General features: G+C 41.2%; 1 protein-coding gene across 5 annotated transcripts in view; it reads left to right on the forward strand.

The window, feature by feature from the left end:
• LOC132831016 (phosphatidylinositol 5-phosphate 4-kinase type-2 beta) overlaps positions 1-24337 on the forward strand; it is a 120862-nt gene that overhangs the window by 33775 nt on the left and 62750 nt on the right. The gene's annotated exons all lie outside the window — the stretch shown is intronic.

A 24337-nucleotide genomic window follows, 5' to 3' on the forward strand; every position in this document is an offset into this window, starting at 1 on the left:
TTTTTATTCAGAGTAGATTGATCCTTGACTAACCAAAGGGTCAGAGTTTTGTCAATAGACAGGCAAGTGAGGTAGATACAACATTCAGATTTATGGCAGAGTCAGACTCAAGGAGCCAAATGGTCTGTTCCTGCTCCTAATTAGTATGAATGTCTGAATCAGCTGCAAAGGAAATGTGGTAAAGGAACTACATTATGACTGTCTTGATTTCTTTTTGTATCTCTTGTGTGGGACGTGATTTCCTCATTCGATTCCTTGCTTTCAAAAGAAGGAAGTGAGAATTGAAAAGATTGGTTTGCTTTCCTTAGAACAAATAAGGTTAAGAAGTAATTTGATTGAGGTGCTTACAATCATATACAGACAGAGAAACTATTTCCAAAGCTCAAGGTTTGATAAGTAGGACACAGGTTTAAGGTTGAAAAGTGTGGCACTGGAAATGCATAGCAGGTCAAGAGGGTTGACGTTTTGGGCATAAGTCTATCATCAGGAAGAGCTGATGAAGGGCTTATGCCCGAAACATCGACTCTCCTGCTCCTCTGATGCTGGCTGACTTGCTGTGCTTTTCCAGCGCCACACTTTTCGACTCTGATCTTCAGCATTTGCAGTCCTCACTTTTGCAAATATTTAAGGTAACTGGCAAAGAAAATACAAGGATGACCCAAGGAAAAACATTTTTACTGAAGGAGTGTTCAGACTTTTGGATGCCACTGCCTGAAAGAGAGGTGGAGATTGATTTCAGCAGTAGCTTTCCAGAGGAAATTGTAGAGATACCTTTATGTTGTTCGTTTCGGGGGTTTAGGCACTATTGCTCGAACTAGCATTTTATTAGCTATCCCGTGTTGTACTTGAGAAAGTGATAGGCAGTTCACTATTTGAACTGCTGCAGTCCACTAGCTGTAGGAGGCCTACAATACTGTTTGGAAGGGAGTTTTGGGATTTTGATTTGAAGAGGGAAAGCTGCAGGGTCATGCAGAAAAATTGGGAAAATGGGATAAATCTGGACGCTCTACAGAAGGGCTGGGGCAAACTTGATGGGACAAATGGCTTTGTTCTGCAATGTTTTAATCTCTGGTTTTATTCTCTGGAGAATTATACTTTGCAGCTGCATCTTCTTGCTGAATGTATGATGTCATCTTTCCAGAGGGTGAGGCAAACCAGGAAAATTCTCCCCTGTAACACCATTGCTGCAACATCTTGCCTTTATATAGCATCTTTAAACTCGCAAAACATCCCAAGGCACTTCACAGGAGCTTTATCAGACAAAATTTGGCACCGACTTACAGAAAGGAATATTATCCCAGCTGACCAAAAACTTGGTGAAGGAAGAAGGTTTTAATGAATATCTTAAAAGGAAAAACAAGTAGAGAAGATTAGGGAGGGAATTTCCAGATTCCCAGCTGAGACATGATTGTCAATCCTGGGGTGATTGAAGCAAAGCGTGTCGACCAAGCCAGAATAGGGGGAGCATGTTGGAGCAACTGCAGAGATGGAGGGCCATGACCATTGAGGGATTTCAAAAAAACGACAAACAGTTTAAGTTGAAGTAATTAGAGTGAGAGCCAGTATAGGTCAAGAAGCACAGGCGTAAAGAATAAACAGAATAGTGTGAGTTTGAGTACAGAGGACAAGACATTTTGCACTAATTTGACTTGATGGATGGTATAAATTGGGAGAGTGCTGTAACACAACCTTACAAACAGAGCTCAGCCTTGATGCTGACGTATATGGTTCTGTTTATAAACAGTTAAAATCACTGCATTTTATAATGAGCTGGATTTTATTTCTGTTTTCAGAAAAATTGACCCCAAGACATTGTTATGTGAAAGTGATTTTGTTTTCAATTCTCTAAAGTCTAAACTGCAGCATCACTTCATGACTAATGACTGCACAATCTTTGAAGTCACAACTGTAGAAACTAGGGAAAGATTATAGGGTGATTTACAGCGTATTGGGGAGGATCTTTGATTTTAGACTCACCTACTCCAATCCAACTTAGACTGCCTGAACCTTTTGGCTTAAGCGTGTTTGTGTGTAACTGTTGAGCTTACCACAGGACACTTTTACAGAGTGGACTATTAAAAATTAATTTCCTTTTTTTTCCTCACCCTTTCCTGCTTTAAGTGTTAAGCATATTGGTGTGATTATGGAGTAGAGTCATGTTAAGCTTCAACTGTTTCAACTTTCACCTGGCTTTCAACTTACTTGAAGTGTGGCATTTTGGAGCTGTGATTTGGAGTTGTAACCTTTTTTTTAATATTAAAAAGAGCAGTGAATGTTTGAAATGCTGAACAGGTCAGGCTGCATCTGTGCAAAGAGCAGACAGGTTGGCATTTTGATGGTGAAGTGTTGTCAAAAGTACTTTTTAAATTGCTAGCACATCCGGGTTAGGTTATTGGAATCTGAATGAAAATGGAAAAAAGTATTCAAATACAGATTAAAGGTTAGCTTATTTAAGATAAATCAGATACAGAATGGTCTTATAGGTGAGAAATAAAGTAATTAAAGTTAAAAACTGGAACAATGACAGGCAAACCGGCCTGATAATACTCTGGGTGAATGTTATGAAAAATACTTTGAGCTAACATTGTAATCATGAATCTGCTGCTGCCACTTCAGATTTATTGCTGTAATAAAAACAAATGCTGGAAACACTCAACAGGTGCGGTAGCGTTCGTGCAGAGAGAAACACAATTGCTGCAGTTTTGTAGCCTCTGTGATTTACAGCCTCTTAAGTATGTTTGAGGTCTAGTCACTGGTTATGATGTAGGAATCACACCAACCAATATCATGTTCAGTAAGTTCCCATAAGCAGCAATGTAATGGCAAGCAGATAATCTGATATTGTGATGCTGACTGAGAAACAAATATTAGCTGGGATTACCAGGGATAATTCCCCCCACCCCATTCTTTGAAATAGTGTTATTGGATCTTTTACGTCAGTTCGAGAGGAATCATCAAATCTCACTTTAATGGTTCACTGGAGATATAGTACGGCAATCCATTTATTAAGTGGCACCTATGAGACCAGGAATGTATTGGTTGATCAAATATTCTGGATAATCAACAGATACGCATAACCACAGTAAACCCTGACCATTTTAAACTTTGAGATATCCACATTCCTCAAAAGAGCTATGATTTTAGGAGGTGTTCATTTTTTTTTGCAATGTAAAAACACAGCATGTAACAGGAATACAATGCAGGGCTATACATATCACTTTAAACTTTATTTACAGCGTAAATACTCTCATCACAATAGATTATGGTTTTAATGCATTTTTTATTCATTCATGGGAGGTAATGCACATTGAAAGGTGGCCAGTGAGGGAGCTCAGAATTTGATGGAAACATTACACCTTTATAACATTGTCATTTATGATGCACCTCTGTGGTAGGTGGCTTGAACCCAGATCTTCTAGCTCAGAGGTAAGGAACTACCACTGCACCACAAAGCATCCACTTTGTTGTATTCATATTGATTCTGGGAAGCTTTTAGCCTTAACTATAGTCTGTGGGCAGACTTCTAGTTTGACAAACAGTTGGTATACTTTTTTTACTGTTGGAATATAGAACTCGTTAATAATTATAAGGATTGCTCATTTAAGACCGAGATAAGAGAATTATTTTTCTCATAGAGGGATTTGAGTTTTTGGAATATGCTTCCTCAAAACCTGGTAAAAGAAAGTCTTTTAAGTAGGAAGGTTTTGACATACTTTATTGAAAACTAGCCAGTGATTGGGGCTTTTAATTATTAACATTTTAAACTACGTAATCACACAATGTTAATGAGTGGATTTAACAGCAGAGCAGAGACCAAGTCTGATCAATGCTAGCTCAGCTCATCTGGTGCCAGTTTTGGGTACAGTGGTGAAATGGCATCGAGGCTCCAGAAACGGTAGATTGTACGTATATCGAGCTTCTAATGTAAGAGGCTCTAAGGCACATTACAGGAAAATAATCAAACAAAATTTTGACATCAAACCACAAGGTATTACAAGTGACCAAAATGTTTGTCAAAGTGGTAGATTGTAAGGACTGTGAAGAGGAGAGGGGAGAAAGAGGTTTAAGGAGACAATTCCAGAGCTTCTCTTAGTCAGTCACATGAAAACATGGCCACCAAGATCGGTGGAATTAAAAGTAGGAATGCGCAGGATGCCAGAGTTGGAGGAGCATAAATATCTCAAAAGATTGGACAGGTTAGGCTAGTATTTGCTGGAGTTTAGAAGAGTAAGAGGGAACTTGATTGAAATATGTATGATTCTGTGGGGTCATGACAGGGCAGAGGTGGAAAGGATACTTGCTGTTGGGGGGAATATAGAACTCGTTAATAATTATAAGGATTGCTCATTTAAGGCCGAGATGAGAGAATTCTTTTTCTCATAGAGGGATTTGAGTTTTTGGAATATGCTTCCTCAAAACCTGGTAAAAGCAAAGTATTTTAATATTTTTAAGGCAGAGGTAGATCGATAGCAAGGGGGAGAAATATTTCCAAAGAAGCTGGTATCTCACCACCAAGTCACCCTTTATTTACACATGCATAGTACTTGACACTGGTCTAGCCTCCTCAGAACCATCTCTGAGTGAACAGAATCTCTAACACGCTTGTTTATATCTGTCAGCCAGGGCTCCCTAATTGGTCCAATGTAACAGCCCCAGTCAGGGAACTCCTATTCTGAGGTTCACCTGGCTGACCTTGCAACAATCACTACACGCGGTGAAGGGTTTTTGGGAATAGGCCGGATTGTGGATTAATTTGGTTGGCTATGATCTTATTAAATAGGGAACAGGCTCAAGGAGCCTACTCATCATTTGTATGTTGTAAGGCTGGGGAAGATTTAAAGAAAGAGTAGATGAGGCTATGGAAAATGCTGAAAGCAAGTTTTGGTTTTCTAAAAATTATTCACTATTGAGGCTGTTGATCCTTGTTCACTGGGCACTGCCATGCCTGTGTGGGCATTGGTGAGGAGGGATTAGCCTGCTTTGTGGTATCCACCACTGGAGGCTAGCCTGCCAATAACACATGCTGCTGAAGTAGCAACAGATGTGAAAGGTGAAGAATAAGTTTGGTATGCTTTCCTTTTTTGGTCAGAGCATTGTATATAGGAATTGGGAGGTCATGCTGGGGCTGTACAGGACATTGGTTAAGCCACTTTTGGAATATTGCATGCAATTCTGGTCTCCTTCCGATCGGAAATGAAACTTTAAATGGTTCAGAAAAGATTTATAAGCATGTTGCCGGGGTGGAGGATTTGAGCTGGGGAGAGGCTAGATAGGTTGGGGCTGTTTTCCCTGGAGCATCAGAGGCTGAGGGATGACATTAGAGAGGTTTGTAAAATCGTGAGGGGCATGGATAGGATAAATAGACAAAGTCTTTTACCTGGGGTGGGGGGCATAGGTTTGAGGTGAGAGGGTAAAGTATAAAAGGGACCTCAGGGTCAACTTTTTCACACAGAGGGTGGTACATGTATGGAATTGGTGCTGGCTGGTACAATTGCAGCATTTCAAAGGCATCTGGATGGATATATGAATAGGAAGGGTTTGGAGGGATACGGACCAGGTGCTGGCAAGTGGGACTAGATTAGGTTGGGATATCTGTTCGGCATGGATGAGTTGGACCAAAGGGTCTGTTTCCGTGCTGTATATTTCCATGACTGTTAAGTACAGGAAGAGAAGTATAGCTGGAACTGGTTCATTAATACCTTTCAATGTGCATTAGCACCACTGGAAAAGGTGTGTGTTCAATTAAATTATACTCTGACTGAAAACTGCACCAGTAACTCTGTCCTAGGTCCTCTTGTCACTGTGAGGATCATAGTTATAAGCTACTTGTGGTTGTAATGCTTGTGAAACCCTAAATTGAGGCATGCGATTGCCTGGATCATTTAGATAATTGTTTCATCAATCTTTTGTTTAATCAGTTCCCCTGAATTGGAGTTTGTGTTTGGACAAGGGTGGATGTACAAACCATGTTGTTTATTTTAAGATGTTCAACCAGTATTATGCTAAATCACCTTTATTGACATTCTGAAGTCCACCTGTTTTATGCATACGTAGGTATTTTGAGTGTCTATATACAGGCATATGTCTTTAGAACATACCCCTTTGGGAATGACATGCACAGTTGTTAAATCAATACAGCTGGGCTTGCTGACATGCTGCAATAGAGAAATAAAGAAATTATCAATTTAAATTAAATGTTTTATTGTCTTAAATACTATACAGTTCATACTGCTCTGTATTATTTGTGCTTTTCTCAATGCTCTTTCCATCTTTTAGACTGCTTCAGAATATAAAAGATTTGAACTTATAAAGTGCCTTTCATGGCATTGACATCTCAAAGCTCTCTGGAATCAATTAAATGTTTTCTGAAGTGTAGTCGCTTTTAGAATAGAATATTCTTTATTGTCACATGTAGTGCAATACAGACAAAGATTTTACAATGGCTGCCTTTAATGATGCCATCTTAGGTACAAGTACCTAGGTACAAATCTGACAGAGTAGTGTTGTTGCAGAATATAAATTGGCAGGAAACAGTGAAAAAGTCCAGAATAATAATGTGACCGTTGGTACTTAAGTTCCAGTCTGTCCCTGCTGGCCCCAGAGCTAAAGGCCATGTTACCTCCATGTGCTGACCACCATCCAGGACTTGTTCCACCACCGCTGCAGGAATTGCTCACTTTGCTTTGCATTGCCGTGGAATTTGACCCATGTTTGTTCTGCTCATCGACTCCATTCTCCAGGTAGGGCGAGGGGAAAGGAAAACTACGAAGAGGAGGAAAAAAGAAGGAAAAGGGACTAGCGAGCAGAGGAACTCCAACTGGAGCAGCCTACTTTACCGCTATCTTAGAATATAGAACAGTACAGGCCCTTCTGCCCTTGTTGTGCCGACCTTTAATCCTCATCTGAGATCAAAGAAGTGAAGAACTTGTTGTAATGTAGCATAAAAGCATAAGAGCCATCTCTAGTTTGTATGTTCTACATATCTTTCAGACTGATCCTTCAGCCTTGAGAAAGTGATCGTCACCTTTTAAGTTTTTCTTTCCACAAACAACTGGAATCTTAAACCACTTGATACAACTTAAACTTATGGTGAGCCAACCAGTGACTTGGACAGGTCAACATTGTGAATTTTCACATCAAATCATTGCAGGAATATTGCTTCTTCTTGGTATTTACAGCAAATGATTTTTAGGGTTCATGGTAATGCCACTGGACTCATAATCCAGAGATCCAGGATGACGCTCTGAGGACCTAGTTTCAAATTCTGCCAAGTCAGGTGGAATTTAAGATTCATAACTATATCTGGGAATAGTGATCATGAAACCATCATCAAAAGAAACCATCATCAAAACAAACCGTCTGATTCATTGTTGTCCTTTAGGGAGGGAAATGTGCCATCTTTACCTTGTCTGGCCTACATGTGACTCCAAGACCCATGCCAATGTGGTTGTCACCTAACGATCTTCTGAAATAGTAATACGTGCCAGTCTGTTCAAGAACAATTAGGGATCGTCAACAACTTGCCAGCAATGCCTAAATCCTGTGAAAGAATAAAGATGAGTTAATTCACTGAAAGCCTCACATGGCACAGGTTAATTTTCTCTTGATCAACACTTCATTTTTGGTATTAACAGACACTTTATCCCCCCTCCCCACCTCTGTTGGCCCATGTTTCTAATAATGCTGTATTCTAAGACAGCTACTTTGTGGATTCTGATGTTCTGTTTTGTAGTCAATATAATTGATGGTTTCAGTATTTTCTTAAGAAGGCAAAGGACACTTCTTATTTGACATTTTTCCACACATTACCTCGTTTCTTAGTTATGTTCCCTTATTTCAGTTTGTGTGGTGGTTCTTTTATTGTACAACAAATGCATATATCTTAAGGCATTCACACTTCAATAGGTTAACCTTTTGGATCAATTTAAGCTGGATTTCCAGTTTTATATCCAGGTCATTCATCTGTTAATGTTCTTTGCAGTAGGGTTGATTTCCATTAGAAAAAGCGCACATTGCATTGGGATTTTTAAACAGTATATTCTTATTTGTTATTGTGAACCATATACTTATCTCAATGTTGCTTTGCTTATGGGATCATAGAGTTATACAGCACAGAAACAGACCCATCAGTCCAACTCGTCCATACATACCAATCTGACCGTGTCCCATTTGCCAACACTTGGCCCATATACCTCTAAACCCTTCCTATTCATATTCCCATCTTAGATGTTTTTTAAATGTTGTAATTGTACCCGTCTCCTTCACCACTGCTGGCAGGTAGCTCCATACACACACCACCCTCTGTGAGAAAAGGCCTGTAATTTCCTCCAGGTCCTTTTTAAATCTTGCCCCTCTCACCTTAAACCTATGCCCTCTAGTTTTGGACTCCCCCTATCCTGGGGGAAAAAAACCTTACGTCTTCACGCTATCCATTGCCCCTCATGACTTGATAAATCTCTTTAAGGTCACCCTTCAGCTCCTGACGCTCCAGGGAAAAAAAGCCGCAACCTATTCAGCCTGGCCCTGTAGCTGAAACACTCCAATTCCAGCAGCATCGTTGTAAATACCAAAAGGCTTCATGTAATGTAGTTTTGAACCTCCAAATAGTTTGTGCTGGTGGTGGTCATTCTGGATGAAGGTGCAAATATATGAATTAGGAGCAGAAGTCAGCCACTTTCCCCATCGAGCCTGCTTTTCGTTCAGTAAGATCGGGGCTGATCTGATTTACTTTCTGCCTCTCTGTAATAACCTTTTACCTTCTTCCTTATCATAAATGTATCTAAGTCTAAGCCTTGAAAAGACGATAATTCTTTCACAAAGTTTTGAGGAACAGTGTTGCAAAGACAGAGTATCCCTCAGAAAACAAAACATCACTTGCCTCTGTTTTAAATGGATGCCTCCTTATTTTTAAAAATGTCCCATTAAATCTAGATTCTTCTACAAAAGGGAAGATGCTTTCCACATGTACCCCATCAAGATCCCTGAGGACTTTGTTTCAATCAAGTTAGCTCTTGTACTCAGCAGATATGAACCTCTCCTGTCCGACCTTTCCTCATAAGATAATTCCTAGTCTGCCTTCCCCCTCCCCCCACAACATGTATTATTGGTCCTGCAAATTTCTGAACTTCCACTGCATTTATATCCTTCCATCAATGGATAGACCAGTGTTGTACACTATAGAAGAGGTCTCAACAATGCTCTGTATAACTGAAGCATGTTTAATTCTCCTCGTAATATATGATAGCTTTGCTAATTATTTGCTGTAACTGCATATTAACCTTTTGTGGTTCATGCACAAGGACACCCAGATCTCTCTGCATCTCCGAGCTCTGTAATTTCTTGCCGTTTAGATGTGTTTTTTATTCTTACTACCAAAGTGGATAATTTCACATTTTCACACTTTCTATGCTCCACTTTCCACACTCTTCACCCATTTATATACTCTTATCATTTTTGATGCCCTTTTAACAAATTACTTTCCTATCTATATTTGTCATCAGCAAATTTAGCAACCACAGTTTTGATCCCAAGTGGATAAGGAGTGGAGCTGGAAAAAGCACAGCAGGTCAGGCAGCATCAGAGGAGAAGGAGAGCTGAAGTTTCTGGTCGGAACCTGTTGCAGGATGGTTTGATTCTCCACCCCCCCCCCCCCCATCTAAATCCATGCAGATGTGTTACCTTCTGGAAATCTAAATGTAGTGCATCTACTGGTTTCCCTTTATCCATAATACATGTTACTTCCTCAAAGAACACAAAATATGGTTAAGTAGGATTTCCCTTTCACAAAGCTATATTGACTCCACCTGATTGCCTCAAAGATTTCCAAATGCCCTGCTAATGCATGTTTAATATTAACTCCTATCATCTTCCATTTGACAGATGTTAAGCTAAAGGGCCTGTAATTTCCTTCTATCTCCCTTCCCTTTCAAATAAATTCACTACTTATTTTTGCTACTTTCCATTCTATTGGAAACTTCCCCAAATCATTGATGTCGTATTTTGTCAAATTTTGCATATAAACTCGTCAGGCAGTTTTTAAATAGTGGTACTTCAAAGACCTATTAAATTGTTGAAAGTAGCATTGAAATTTGTGTTCAATATGAGCTTATGAGGAAATTATGTTTTGAATCAAATTTAAAGAGTGAAATTTGGTCTGAGATTCTGATTGCATTCACTTGTGGTTTTACACATTTGAAATCAAACCGAGTAAACAAGGACATTTTTGTTTGGTGTGGAATGGAATTTGTTTTCTTGTTTTTCGTCGACTCTTACTAAGTAGCATCTTCGATAAATCAAGGGTTGCCCCACCGTGGCAAATTTATTTATTCTATTCTGAGGCAGGACAAAGCAACAGGCTATATCAGCTGGAATGGTGATCGAACCCTTCACTGTTGTTCTGTTCTAAACTACATGCTAGCCTTTCAGTGGACAGAGCAGGCTTGTTTCCCATCTCTTATCTCCACCACCACCATCACCTCCTGGACTATGTACTCCCTCACTATACAGTGGTACAGCTGCATAAAGGTGAATGATCGATTGTTATTTCAAACATTCTAAGTGACACTTGATGATCAAATACTTGGTGCAACTAAAGTGAATGAATGGTTTAGTTAATCCACCAATGTCATCTGTGAGTGGAATATCTGTAAAAGAATGCAATATGAGACATCTGAACAAACAGCCAAGAGCATATTATAGAGATAATTGTTATGAAAGCAATAAAATCAACCTATACAGCATAACTTTATGGTCCTTGTGTTTACACAGTTAAAGTTGATTATAGTAAAATGCTTATATTGTTTATTTCTTACCTTGCTATTTTTCTACTCTCTGTTTCTAAAGACAGGTCACTCCGTTCTGCATTGCAGATCACTGGGTGCTCAGTACCTACTTTCCAAAACAATCATTAATTCTGTTTGGGTCTGAGCAGGAAGGGATAACTGCCCTTGCAAGTGCCACAGTTCATCCCAATCCTGACCTCCCCCTATTGCTCACAGAGGCCCAATGTCGATACAGTGGCTGGATTGAAAAGGCTGCAATGATTTTTCTATGTGTTGCAGAAATTCACCAAGGCTCCTTAAGCAGCACCGGCCAAACCCACAACCATGTTGAAAGTTAAGGAAGCAGAGATGGGAGCACCATTGCCTGCAATTTCCTCGCCGAGTCATTCACCATCCTGACTTGGAAATATATTACCATTCCTTCAGTGTCAAAATCCTGGAACTCCCTTCTTAACAGCTTTGTGGGTCTACCTACGGCACATGGGCTACAGCAATTGAAGAAACAACTCACCCCCAACTTCTCAAAGGCAACTGGGGATGGGCCATATATGCTGCCTCACACAGCAATGTTTACATTCCATGAAAGAATGGTAATTAAATAAAACTTCTCTATACCTCCCCAAATCACAATCTGATTAGATAGTGAACTTGCTAAAACTGATCAAACATTTAGCAGTCAATTCAGCAGTTACCATTGTTCCCGTAGTTGAAGGTAAGACAATAAGAACTAGGAGTAGGAGTCAGCCATCATGCCCTTCGCCATTCAATATGATCACGAAACTGATTTTTTTAATGGCCTGAGCTCCATTTACCTGCCATCTCTCCATAACCCTTAATTTCTTTACTGTTCAAACATATCTTAGCTTTAAAAACAATAGATAATAGTTGCAGGAGTAGGCTATTCTGCCCTTCGAGCCTGCACCACCGTTCAATATGATCATGGCTGATCATCCTTAATCAGTATCCTGTTCCTGCCTTATCTCCATAACCCTTGATTCCACTATCCTTGAGAGCTCTATCCAACTCTTTCTTAAATGAATCCAGAGACTGGGCCTCCACTGCCCTCTGGGGCAGAGCATTCCACACTCTGGGTGAAGAAGTTTCTCCTCATCTCTGTCCTAAATGGTCTACCCCGTATTTTTAAGCTGTGTCCTCTGGTTCGGCACTTACCCATCAGTGGAAACGTGCTTACTGCCTCCAGAATGTCCAATCCTTTAATAATCTTATATGTCTCAATCAGATCCCCTCTCAGTCTTCTAAACTCAAGGGTATACAAGCCCAGTCGCTCCAGTCTTTCAGTGTAAGGTAATCCCGCCATTCCAGGAATTAACCTCGTGAACCTACACTGCACTCCCTCAATAGCCAGAATGTCTTTCCTCAAATTTGGAGAACTGTGCACAATACTCCAGGTGTGGTCTCACCAGGGCCCTGTACAGCTGCAGAAGAACCTCCTTGCTTCTGTACTCAATCCCTCTTGTTATGAAGGCCAGCATGCTATTAGCCTTCTTCACTACCTGCTGTACCTGCATGTTTACTTTCATTGACTGGTGTACAAGAACACCCAAATCTCTTTGTACTGCCCCTTTACCTAAATTGATTCCATTTAGGTAGTAATCTGCCTTCCTGTCCTTGCCACCAAAGTGGATAACCATACATTTATCCACATTAAACTGCATCTGCCATGCATCTGACTACTCACCTAACCTGTCCAGGTCACCCTGTTATCTCCTAACATCCTCATCACATTTCACCCTGCCACCCAGCTTAGTATCATCAGTAAATTTGCTAATGCTATTACTAATACCATCTTCTATATCATTAATATATATTGTAAAAAGCTGCGGTCCCAGCACTAATCCCTGCGGTACCCTACTGGTCACTGTCTGCCATTCCAAAATGGAGCCGTTTATCACTACTTTTTGTTTCCTGTCAGCCAACCAACTTTGAATCCAAGTTAGTACTTTGCCCCCAATACCATGCGCCCTAATTTTGCTCACTAACCTCCAGTGTGGGACTTTATCAAAAGCTTTCTGAAATACATAAACTGTAGTAGCGTCAACCACTTCACTAAGCAGGGAATTCCATAGATTCACAACCCTCTGTGTGATGTGGTTCCTTCTCAATTCAGTCCTAAATCTGCTGCCCCTAATCTTGAGGCAGGGCCCTCTTGTCCTAGTTTCACCTGCTAGTGAAAACATCCTCTCTACTTCTACCTTATCTATTCCCTTCATAGTTTTAAATGTTTCTATAAGATTGCCTCTCATTCTTCTAAATTCCACTGAATGTAATCCCAGCCTATTCGGTCTCTCCTTGTAAGCCAACCCTCTCAACTCCGGAATCAACCTAGTGAACCTCCTCTGCACCCCCTCTGCTGCCTGTTAATCCTTTCTCAAGTAAGTAGGTCAAAACTGCACGCAGTACTCCAGGTGTGACATCTTATACAACTGCAACATAACCTCCCTGTGGCAATACTTTAACAATGAAGGACAAAATTCCATTTGCCTTTTTAATTCCCCGTTGCATTTCTAGACCAAACCTGTGATTCGTGCTGAAGGACACCCAGGTGCCTCTGCACAGCAGCATGGTGTAATTTTTTTTACCATTCAAATAATAGTCCTTTTTATTGTTGTTCTTACCAAAATGGATGACTTCACATTTATTAATGTTGCACTCTATCTGGCAGACCTTTGCCCAATCACTTAAAGTATCTATGTGCTCTGGCAAAGTTTCACAGACCTCCGCACACTTTGCCTTACCACTCACCTTAGCATCACCTGCAAACATTGACACACTACACATGGTGCCCCACTTCAAATCATCCATGTAAATTGCGAATAATTGCGGTCCCAATACTGATCCTTGAGGCACACCACCATTCACTGATCACCAAGAAAACACTTACTTATTCACATTCTTTGCTTCCTGTTAGTTAACCAATCCTCTATCTATGCTAATACATTACCCATAACACCTTGCATCTTTATCTTATGCAGCAGCCTTTTATGCAGCACTTTGTTATATCTTTTGGAAATCTAGATACAACCCACTTACTGGGTTCCCATTGTCCACTGCCTTTTATGAACTCATGTTCCTTCTGCCTAATGGGCCAATTTCTATCTAGATGTCTTGTTATTTCTTCCATGCTAGTAGATGCAAGTATTTTCCCACTGCAGAAGTTAAGCTGACTGGCCTATAATTCCCCATCCTTTGTCTACCTCCTTTTTTTTACAGTGGCATCACATTTGCTGTCATGATTTGGAGGTGCCGGTGTTGGACTGGGGTGTACAAAGTTAAAAATCACACAACGCCAGGTTATAGTCCAACAGGTTTAATTGGAAGCGCGCTAGCTTTTGGAGTGTCGCTCCTTCATCAGGTGATAGTGGAGGACTCAATCCTAAAACACAGAATTTATAGCAAAAATTTACAATGTGATGTAACTGAAATTATACATGGAAAAATACCTTGATTGTCTGTTGAGTCTTTCATCTGTTTGAATACCGTGATAGTTTCACTTCTTTCATGTGTAAATCACAAAACTGTTTTTTTTTTAAGTTGTGTTCTCAGGTTAGCTGTAACAATGGGTGATAGCTAGACAATATGTTGAAGATGTTAGCCCTCTGTGTTCTCTGTCTCTGCCATGATGTTTAGATTGATTCTAATCTAAAAAGTGAGATAAGAGTTTTACATGAATTCATGCAATTTTTGAGCAAAGTACAATGTAACTCTGCAAGTACAAATTTACCCCACAAAATATGTGTGCATGTGGGTCTTTGTCTCTGTGTGTGTGTGTGTGTGTGTGTGTGTGTGTGTGTGTGTGTGTGTGTGTGTAGTGAGTGTAGAGTGTCTTTAAGTCTGTGAGGGGGTGCATGTGTGAGTGTGGGAGTGTGTGCGCGTGTCTGGGGTGGCGGGGTTGTGACTGTCTGAGAAAGAGTGCATGTATGTGCTTGAGTGTAGAGTGGTCTAAGTCTCTGAGAGGATGCCGGTGGGAGTGTGTGTGTCTGTCAGGGTGTGTGTGGGTGTCCGTGTGTCACATTTGTTGATCTGTTGGAACTGCTCCAGAGTCCAGCAAATTTTGGAAAATTTCCACAAGTACATTTGCTATTTTCCCCCGTCATCTCTTGTGAAACTGTTATCTCCGTGATTGCGTGAGGCTGATCTGCTAGTGCATGATTTTGTTTATAGCCTTTGCGGTAAACATCTCCAGAGTCTCCAATGTGGTCCAGCTGGGTGGGACAATACTCATGGTTCTATTCTTACATACCTAATTGTGACCAGAGAGTGACTTACAACAGCTGCTTTTGCTGCTCGCTTTATTCTTGGTTTTCTAGGGTTTCACCCTGGCCCCTTGCGGTTTCCCAGTTACATACAGTCTGTGAACACACTGCTTGTTTACATTGTAGATATTTTCTAATCAACCTGGTCGGAGATGTTACTGCACAGCTCAAGAGTTGGTGGGACTTGAATCCAGGCCACCTGACTCAAAGATAGGGACATTATCACTTAGTACAAGAGCTCCAAAGCATACCCTTATTTATACACAGCCAATCACAGAGATCAGTGATAACACCAAGCTCTGTCTCACCAGCACCTGTCTCTATATTATTAGACTGTGTGCCCAATATCCAAAACTGGATGAACAGAAATTTCTTCAAGTTAGATATTGAGAAGACTGAAACCATTCGGTTTGGTTAGCCAAAATTAAACAAGTTATTAACCCTGTTCTCTAGCAACTGATGGTTTGTCTTCTTGACTGAGTCCTATCCCCAGATTGTTTGGGACCTTAATTTCATCTTTGACACCAGTATGAACTTTTGACCATACTTCTTTGCAACTAAGTTGATCTGCTTGCACTGCTATTATATGGCCAGACTCTGCTTCATCTACTCCTGAAACTATCATGTATTCCTTTGTTTTCCCAGACTTGACACACTCTGGCTAACCTGCAGTATTCTTCCTTCAGTAAACTTTGAGGTCACCCAAAATCTTGCTGCCTATCACTTTACTTGCAACAAATCCTGTTCATCGATCGGCCTTTCCTGTTTCTCCAACCTCCTCTACCTCCACAAACTTTTCTCTAATTCTGACTTTTGTGCACCTCCAGTTTTAATTATTTTGCTATGTCTTTAGTTGCATAGACCCTAAGCTCTAGAATTGTCACTGTAAATCTCTCTGTCTCACTTTCCTCCTTTAACACACTCCCGAGAACTACCTTCTTTGACAAAGATTGGCCAAATGATCCAAAATTTTCTCCTCCTCAGGCAATCCCTCAAGACTGAGGACATGGGTGCTGAAGGGACTAAACAGTCCAGTACTGTCTTTGCACATCCTTCCATGGGTCGAGCAAGTGAAGTTTGATGAGGTGCGTGAGAGGGATGCTTGGGGTTTTTTTGCACACTGCTTCTGCTGTTTCCCTTGGTGTCCACCAGAGAGGCTTGGAAAGATCGACCCCCTTCCGGATACTGCTTCTCCAGTTTTGGGTGGTCTTGGGCAAGAGGTTCTCATGAGTTGGTGGGGATATTGCATTTTTCTCCAGGAGGCTTTGAGGGTGTCTTGGAATTAGTTCCTCTGCCACCCTGTGAACTATTTACCATAACACCTCGGAAATAGTGAGCTTATTTTAGAAGTCTTGTGTCAGGCAGATGATGAGGACTGAGTCAAATGTGTGGTGCTGGAAAAGCACAGCCAGTCGGGCAACGTCCGAGGAGCGGAGGATTTGACGTTTCGAGCACAAGCCATTCAGGGGATGATGAGGATTATCACCTGCAACTGATTGAGGAAATGGTCACACTCAATTTCCTCTGAGAGAGGTTACTGCCATTGGAACCTGTCATGTCATTGAATTTTCATTGACCCAATGTCTCGTTCTGTATCTCTGTGTCAAATATTGTTTTGTAACACCCCCCCCCCCCCCCCCGTAAAGTCCTTTGGAATGATTTATGACAAAGGCATTATATAAACACTTATAGTCATAATAACCTTACACCTTGCAGGAATATTGGGATGAATAGAAAGATCAGTATATGGATCATGTTTTTCCTTTTTGGATTATAAATTGTAATGTTAATTTGTACTGCTCAAATACTAGAGAGATTTTGCGATTTGGAAAAAAAATCGAGTGGAGCAATGTTTAACTATGCAAGACAATGTTATTTTTCAAAGCGGCAAAGGGGATATTTGAAGACTGAAAGTCTTTGAGTTAAGGAAAGATTCCTTGGATTAATTGGCTGCAGTTTGCTACAAACCTGTAGGTGCGGAGCAGCCAGAGACATCCAGAGTCTGCAAAACTGAAAACTCTTTCTTCCTCTCTGACTTTGAATAGGTACAAACCAAGAAATCTTATAATAAAAAAAATTCTAACAATGAGAGGTCTTCCAGATCAACTATCAAAGTGAAGAACAACAATTGTTTAACAGGCAACAGTGTGTCATTATTCCTGAAATTTTTTTAAAAATTGAAACAAATATTCTTCCAGTGAGATCTAAGCTTTTGATTTCAAAATTTGATCTTCTCAGTTTGTTTGTTTTTTCTCTCACCCATAATGTGTATCAAACCCTCTGACTTCTTGCTGTCTTAGCCATAAATGTTTGCGTGTGTGTGTGCACATGTGAACATGTGTTATTTTTAAAGGAATATAGTTTAAAATGCATAATAGATTATTAATTCTTCTCTCTGCCCTTTGTTGAAATTATATTACAATAAATATTTTTTGTTAATGATGAACCTGATCTGAATTGGTATGTTTTTTTTTCCTGAATAGCAGTCAGTCATATAAATTAGTTATTTTGGTGGCATTTTACCCATTTTATGATGGCTTGTGGAACAGTGGGTGTGGTGATAATCATACTCTTCCCAGTTAGGTTGTAACATCAAAACATTGTATCTGATTTCACCTTGTTTAAAAAAAAACTATGACAGTGGATATGAGTGTCTCACAGTCTGTTGTCATTTGTTTTTTATTCAATCTACTCATAGTGATCATTGTAATCAATGACTTATTACTAATGGATTGGCAATAAAGGACATATAATTCTCCTCGATGCCTCAGTTTAATAGCTAAACCATGCAGATCACATTTGACCCTCTTTCTGTGTTAACTCTACTTGACCATGACTGCTGCACATGTTCTTGCTTAGGAGAGAAGACAATCAACAAGGATTCCTACTCTTGATCACTGCTGATTGATTCCCACTGCCCGGGCAAATGTGGGTTTAGGCAATGACTGGGCTCTTGCTCTGCTGCTAGTTTGTCCAACACTTACTGAATGCTTGTGCATGAATAATTCATCACATGTGACGGTTTCAGGTAGTACCCAGTATCTGGAAACCATGTCCAAGCAGAGAGTCAAGGATTTTTGGCAGAATGGAGAGAAAAGCAAGACAGAAAAGGGGAAATAATCCACCAGCTTTTTTTTTTGTTCTTGAAAACTGATAGAAGTAGCTAGCTCGATGGAAAGTTGGAACGGTTTAGAAGGACAAAAATCACATATTCTATGATTAAAATATGGCAATTCTGCAATGTGCAATCATATAGTGACTCGTATTCTCTAACCTACTGATAAGGGTTAGGATAAAAGCAGGAAATGCCAGCAACACACTCCATTTGGATGACCTGAAATATTAGTTGTGCATTGATTGCTTGACCTGCTGATCACTTCTCTTGATTTTTTTTCAGATTATCAGTAGCTGCAATAAGTTGCACTTTTATATAGAACTTGAACGTAATTGTCTTATTTTTGGTCCAGTTTTTGGTGACAGGTGCAGTAGCAGTTTTTTGCCACTAGGTATCTCTGCATTTTGTCAAATACCATCAGCATTTATGCTAAACTCCTATACCTTAACCGAACAAAAATGTTTACTGTTGCACAGGGTTAGAATCTAAGATGCAACATAATGTAGCAAGCATTCTTTACAGGAACATTTTTGACAAACAAAATTTGAGCTTTTCTTCTTAAAAAAGAGAAGGCCATTGTGCACCATTACTTCACATTAAACTGGGCAAGAGGATGTGACAGATACATTCAGAACTGATTTCTGGCAGTTCTTTCCCCAAAGTATGGTTGTTATGTGGACTAGAATTTCAGGAGGGATAAGTGAAACAAAATTGCAGAATAATTTCAAAAAGTAATGGCTGCTGAATGAGGGGAGCCATGACCCTCCATTGGATTGATGATTTGAAGTGAGCATGACACTGCTTTATCCTCAATTATCTCGTGATTGTACTGTTCCCCTATTCTTAGAGAGAAATGTTGACAACCTTGTCCCTAAATATGAGATTAATTTACAATGTACACCTATATTAGTGCAAACCCCCAGGCAGGGGAATTAGAAGATGAATACATCTCACAAGGGGAAAAAAATGCTGTTTTGTCAATTGAGGGAAGGAGATATGATATGATTAGCAAAAGAAGTCGTGTATTGAGGTATAAACTTGCTAAATTTGGTGTAGTGGTATAGGTGTACTGTTAATGGAGGTACCTCTATAATATGTAGTCTTTCAAGGATGTGGGCATTGCTGGCTAGGCATCAATCACTGTACTTCCCTAAATTGTCCTTGAAAAGTGCAAGTGAGTCAACCTCTTGAACCACTGGAGTCATTAGAGGGTAACAGTGCTATATACGGAGATTGAAAATGTGTTGCTGGAAAAGTGCAGCAGGTCAGGCAGCATCCAAGGAGCAGGAGAATCGATGTTTCGGGCATGAGCCTTTCTTTCAGACTTATGCCCGAAACGTCGATTCTCCGGCTCCTTGGATGCTGCCTGACGTGCTGCGCTTTTCTAGCAACACATTTTCAGCTCTGATCTCCAGCATCTGCAGTCCTCACTTTCTCCTATATATGGAGATTTCCAGGGTTTTCACCATTGAAGGAATGGCAATATATTTCCATGTCTGGATGGTCTGGCTTGGCAGGGAAATTGCTGATGGCGGTGTTTTTGTGTATCTATTGCTCTTGTAGTCTCAAATGGTAGAGGTCAGGCTTAGACGGTGCTGTTTAGGGGATCTTGGTAATTTGTTGCAGTGCATCTTGTAGATGGTACACACTGATGCCACTTCTACATCGATCATAGAGGGAGTGAATGCTGAAGGTTGTGAATGGAATGTCAATGAAATGGTTGCAGAAAGAAAATGACAAATACTGGAGATGTGAATTCATGGTAGAGATCAACTACTGCTTGAAGAGAGAAAGGACAAGATAACAGTTGGGCATCAATTTGGAACAAAAAGACCTGACCAACCATTAATCTGTCTTTTTATGTTCCAACTGCATGGCTGACTGGAGGGGAGATGAGCTAATATGGGTGCAATTTCATAGTAAAGGGTTGAAGTAGACCAGAGAGATGTAGGGGCTCAGGTACTTTTGAAAGTTGCATCACAAGTAGTCAGGGTGGTTAAGAAGATTAGCACACTTATTTTCATTGCACAGACCATTGAGTTTAGTCATTGGGATGTCATATTGGGGTTCATCAGGACATTGGAGAGGCCTCTTCTGGAGTACTGTGTGCAGTTCTAGTTGCTATGCTATAAGAAGAATATTATTAAATGAGAGAGGTTCAGAAAAGATGTATCAGTATGTTGTCAAGAATGAAGTGTTTGAGTTATTAAAAATAGTCTGGGACTTTTTCACTAGAGTATAGGAGGTTGAGGGGTGACCTTTTTATAAAATCCTGGTCATGGATAAGGTGATTAGCAAAGATCTTTCCGAAGGTAGGAGAGTTCAAAACTAGGGGGCATATTTTTAAGATTGTGGTGATTCTAATGAGGCTAGCCAGGTGGACCCCAATTTGGGGTGGCACGGTGGCACAGTGGTTAGCACTGCTGCCTCACAGCGCCAGAGACCCAGGTTCATTTCCCAACTCAGGCGACTGACTGTGTGGAGTTTGCACATTCTCCCCGTGTCTGCGTGGGTTTCCTCCGGGTGCTCCGGTTCCCTCCCACAGTCCAAAGATGTGCGGGTCAGGTGAATTGGTCATGCTAAATTGCCCGTAGTGTTAGGTAAGGGGTAAATGTAGGTGTATGGGTGGGTTGCGCTTCGGCGGGTCGCTGTGGACCTGTTGGGCCAAAGGGCCTGTTTCCACACTGTAAGTAATCTAATCTAATGTGAATTCCCTTGTTAGACTTGTTAAACTTAATGAAGCTGGGCATGAGCCATGCGAACATGCAGATGTGATTAAATAAGATTCCCAGAGGTACACTACAATTAATACCCATAAGAGTTTGTACCAATACACAAGACTGCCGTTTGTTTTATCATCAGCCATTTTTCAATGGACGATGGAAAACATTTTACAAGGTCCACTTCTGATCGCCATTTATCTGGATGATGTGCTATTAACAGGGAAAACCAATAAAGAGCACTTACAGAAACATCTAAGGACTATGTCCAAGTTCTCGAAGGTGGATGTGCACCTTAGAAGGGAACAAATGACCTACTTGGACTGCAGAGTCAACAAGATCGGGTTACACCTGTTGGAAGATAAGGGCAATCAAAGATGTCCTTGGTTCAGGTTAAGCTTGGGTCTTTCCTTGGAATGGTGAATTATTACGGAAAATTAATATGCAACCTGGCCTCCATCCTGGCACCCTTACATCTGCTCTTGAAAAAGAGTCTGCTTTAAATAGAACATAGAAAAATACAGCGCAGTACAGGCCCTTCGGCCCTCGATGTTGCGCCGACCGAAGCCTACCTAACCTACACTAGCCCAATAACCTCCATATGCTTATCCAATGCCCGCTTAAAAGACCATAAAGAGGGAGAGTCCACCACTGCTACTGGCAGGGCATTCCATGAACTCTCAACCCGCTAAGTAAAGAATCTACCCCTAACATCTGTCCTATACCAACCTCTCCTTAATTTTAAGCTGTGTCCCCTAGTAACAGCTGACTCCATACGCGGAAAAAGGTTCTCACTGCCAACCCTATCTAAACCCCTAATCATCTTGTACACCTCTATCAAATCTCCCCTAAACCTTCTTTTCTCCAATGAGAACAGCCCCAAGTGCCTCAGCCTTTCCTCATACGATCTTCCTACCATGCCAGGCAACATCCTGGTAAACCTCCTCTGCACCCATTCCAGTGCCTCCACATCCTTCCTATATAGCCTCGTAGCCTTTAGGGAAGTGAAGAAGCAGCAATCATCATCTGAGGTGCTGGCCCACTATAACCCCAAGCGAGATCTGGTGCTGACGTGATGCCTCCCTGTACAGTATCAGTGTCGCATTGGTTCAGAGACGCGAAGAAAGTGGAGAGGAACGCCAGTAGCTTATGCTTCCTGAACTCTGATGCAGAGCGCAAATATGCCCAGATAGAGAAAGTAGCTTTGGTGGTCATCTTTGGTGTGAGCAAGTTCCGACAATAGCTTCACGGACATAAATTTGTAATAGTGACAGAACACAACCCCCTGCTGGGGCTACTCCAAGAGGACAAGGCAAAGCCACCCATACCTTCAGGTCGAATTCAGCAGTGGGCTCTCATTCTAAGTGGATACAATTACAAATCAGAACACCGTCCAGGTGACCAAGTAACAAATCGGATGCCTTGAGCCACCTCCAACTGGCAGATACACCACTGCTGGTATTGTCACTGGAAAGGTCCATTTTGGGTTTTAAACTTTCCGGTCACCACTGACAATATCAGATTGTGGACACCAAAAGATCTGGTCCTCACCAAACTAAAACAGCTGGTGATGATGGGGGAAATGAAAAGACCATCACAACAGGAATTGAAACTTTTCTGGACTCAGAGAGACCAGATCACCGTAGAGCACCATAGATAGTTTATTATGTGCAGCAAGAGTGATTGTCATGTGCAAAGGTCACCACCAGATAATGGCTGAACTCCACCAAAGTTATCCAGGTATCCAATATGAAGATATTGGCAAGAAGTTATCCCTGGTGGCCAGAACTGGATGCAGACACAGCTGTGTTGCTGGACAGTGCTCAGTGTTCCAAGAAAGACAAGAATTACTGCCCACAGCTCCCCCACATTTGTGGGAATGGGCAGGAAAACACTGGACTTGGTTACACAGCGACTCTGCCAGCCCTTTCATGGGCTCAACGTTCTTAATGATCGTAGATGCCCACTCAGAGTGGTTGGGCATGTACGGAGTTCATTCGTCAAATACTGGAGTAATAGAAAAGCTGCGAGCATGTTTCGCAATTCATAGGCTCCTAGAAATTTTTGTCACAGACAACAGGCCATCAGTTACCAGCAGGGAATTCAAGTATTTCCTAAAGTCAAATGGCATTCAGCATACAAGGACAGGTACATACCATCCATCATCCAGTAGTCTGGCAGAAAGAGCAGTCCAAACTTTGAAGGCAGGTTTAAAGAAACAACTTCACTCTGTACCAAGCTATCCTGGTTCCTATTTGATTAACAGACTATCCCTCATGGTCTTGCAGTATTGCTAATGGGGCGAAGACTCAGCATCAGATGAAGTCTGATCGGGGGGTGGCGTGAACGGCATTGCGGATGCCAATGCCGGACACAAGACACCTCTAAGTGAGCGTTACAGTTTATGTCGGGGGCGAGGTTTGATGTCAAAACCATGGGAATGGCCCTGCGTGGGTAAGAGGCACAGTCATGTGTCATAGAAAATTCAGGTAGATAAGGCGGTCCTGAATAAGCACATGGACCACATGAAAGCTGCGAGCTCTCAAATGAGTCAGGAGGAAAATAATATCTAGCTCCTCATAATATCGGCAAGTCTGTTGGAACCCATGGGTTCTCCTCCTCCATCTAACTTTGAAGAAACCTCAGAGTCTGATTTGGACATGGCGGATGTAGCAGCCTCAATGCCTCTACTGCCTGGGAAAGAGGATGAATTTCTTCCAAGCTGCTCAGGGCGCAAGAGGTGGGCTCTGATCTGATACATGCCACCCAAATCTGAGGCTGAGTCAGAGGAACCGGGTCCAGTGCAAACACATCTCAGAAGAGAAAGAACAGGACTTGGAGGGGGAGGAATGTAGTGATTGTAATAAGGTTAGCCAGGTGGACCCCATTTAATATGAATCCCCTGACTGGTCCCAGTTTGGGGCCCTGGTGGACCTTTCTAAACATGAGTGTCAGAGGTTCTGCTCTGTCTGAGAGCTGATTCTGAGGAAGCTGGACCAGTGTCAAGTACTATACACATGTAAATAAAGGATAAGTTGGTGATGGGATAATGGCCTCTGTGGAGTTATTTTAAAAGGTAAAGATTTAAAAAGGATATGAGAGGCAAACATTTTACAAAGAAAGTGTGTGGAATGAACTGCCAGAGGAAGCGGTGGATGCAGGTGCAGTTGCTCCACTTAAAATACATTTGGAGAAGTGCATGAACTGAAAAGGTTTACAGAGATATGGGCCAAATGCAGGCAGGAAGGACTAATTTACTTTGGGAACATGGTCGTATGGACTAGTTGGACCAAAGGGTCTGTTTCCATTCCTTATGACTCAATGAATACTGAAAACATTCAACATTCCACTGAGTAGCAAATGTAGGACACTCCACCCACCATTAGGGCACTGTATTTTGAAGCCTTTTGAATTTAACAGTATACAAGTCTTTTGTAGAAAGGAGTG

This window comes from Hemiscyllium ocellatum, chromosome 32 (assembly GCF_020745735.1).
Source record: "Hemiscyllium ocellatum isolate sHemOce1 chromosome 32, sHemOce1.pat.X.cur, whole genome shotgun sequence".
Taxonomy (NCBI): domain Eukaryota; kingdom Metazoa; phylum Chordata; class Chondrichthyes; order Orectolobiformes; family Hemiscylliidae; genus Hemiscyllium; species Hemiscyllium ocellatum.